This window comes from Octopus bimaculoides, chromosome 7 (assembly GCF_001194135.2).
Source record: "Octopus bimaculoides isolate UCB-OBI-ISO-001 chromosome 7, ASM119413v2, whole genome shotgun sequence".
NCBI lineage: Eukaryota > Metazoa > Mollusca > Cephalopoda > Octopoda > Octopodidae > Octopus > Octopus bimaculoides.
The window spans coordinates 109,297,797-109,298,394 of NC_068987.1; positions in this window are offsets into that span (position 1 = coordinate 109,297,797).

Consider the following 598-nt stretch of genomic DNA (forward strand, 5'->3'; position numbering starts at 1 on the left):
GTGTGTGTGTGTGTGTGTGTGTGTGTGTGTGTGTGTGCATACACGCTGTTATAATTATTGATTGCTGAGCATGCCAATTGGTGTATGATTAGTTTTCTTACATAAAAGAGAGGCAATAAATCCTAGTGACATTTATGCCTTTCCCAAGAGAGTCAGCCAGTTTATTTAAGTGTAATGAAACGGCTTCTCTCATGCAGTGAAGCTACATTAGGCATTTGTTTAAAGGTTACAATTAGGTAACATTTCTCTGCCTTTCGAATGCTCATATCAGGGTGGCCGTTCGGTTAAAAAGCTTGTTTCGCAATCTCGTTCTGCGATTCGACTCTGTCTTCTCTTTTAACTGTTCCAGTCACTGTACTGCGGCCATGCGGGAGCATCACCTTAAAGGGTTTTTAGTCGAAGAAATCGACCCCAGGACTTATACTTTGTGAGCCTAGTACTTATCCTAGCGTTTTGTTTTTCTGCCGAACCGCTAAGTTACGGGGTAGGTAAACACATCAGCATCGGTTCTCAAGCGATAGGGTGGTCAAATACACACGCAAGCACACAAATACACACACACACACACACACACACACACACACACACACACCACACA